We start from the raw sequence: 1,250 nt of genomic DNA, 5'->3' as shown, positions 1-1,250 counted from the left end.
TAAATCTGAAGGCTAGACCGTCTCAATTCACAACCGCTGACTTCCTGTCTACCCGGTCTTCGAAGGACCCGGCCTACATATACCGGGTAGGCCGGGTCCTTCGAAGGATGCAGCCGCTGAATTGGGACACACCTTCTCTCTCTATGGCACTGGAGGGGAGGTGAAGGAGCGGAGGGGCGCCTGATCAGTGACGTGTCTCTGTTATCGATCGTATCATTTACACATGCGCAGACAGCTGGTAAATACAGGAAATGCTACTGGATTTGCGCCACTGTGGACACAGAGTGGAGAGGGTCTCCTCTCTGCTGTGAGATTGACAGCTGTCAGTGCTTGGGGAAGTGGGCGGGGCTTACGGTACGCTGCAGAATGATTGATGCTTTTACACATTTAGTCACCTAAGTCTCCAATAACACAGAAAAAAGTCAGTCGATTTCACTAGTCCCTTTGAAAAATGGCTAGAGGGATCTGAAAACTCGCTAAATATAGCGACAAAATCACTAAATTGGCCTCAGCCCGTGTGCGCGAGTGTTATTTTTAGCGGGAGAAATACAAAGTGTGGCGTGTAACCGTGTGCACTTCATGAAATGAGTGTGTCTCACGGTCAATGTGCGACTTGAGAGCCCTGAAAGTTTAAATGTATACTAGTCTTGATAACATTTTTGTGGACACCTATAAACTTTGTTCAGGTTTTAACAAAATAATTCAACAGAAAAACCATAAAAAAGACTAAAGGTCAGAAGTTTGATGATATATGAAACTTAATAAAGTATTGGTATCGGTGATACTGGCCCTGTATTTACTTTGTATCGGATCGATACAAAAGCAGTATCGCACACGTCCCGTGCTTGTAAACGCGTATTTCCCACCACATAGTACATGCCAATCGTTTAACCAATAGGGCAAATAAAACAAAAGCATTTAGCCAATTAGAGCCTTGACAACAGTCTACGTCACTTTTACTACAAAACTACAAATGCGGTAAACTTCAGAAACTTTTTTCGCTTTGATCTGACGCTGCTATAAGGTGTGAAGTGAAAACTATAATATAGACACTCCTTACCAGTTAGAATAATGTATTAATGTTCTGTAATCGTATTGTATTAACCTAAGGATGATTGTGCACAGAAGTCAGGAGTAGGATTGGATGACAGCTGTTTGAGCGCAGACGGACGNAACACAGTTCATTTGTGTGAGCCGGCTAAAAGGTAAGAGGAATTTTCCTCCAAAACACACCTGTACTGTGTTCCACG

Source organism: Kryptolebias marmoratus, linkage group LG14 (assembly GCF_001649575.2).
Source record: "Kryptolebias marmoratus isolate JLee-2015 linkage group LG14, ASM164957v2, whole genome shotgun sequence".
Classification (NCBI taxonomy): domain Eukaryota; kingdom Metazoa; phylum Chordata; class Actinopteri; order Cyprinodontiformes; family Rivulidae; genus Kryptolebias; species Kryptolebias marmoratus.
Note: the sequence above shows the minus strand (reverse complement) of the source record.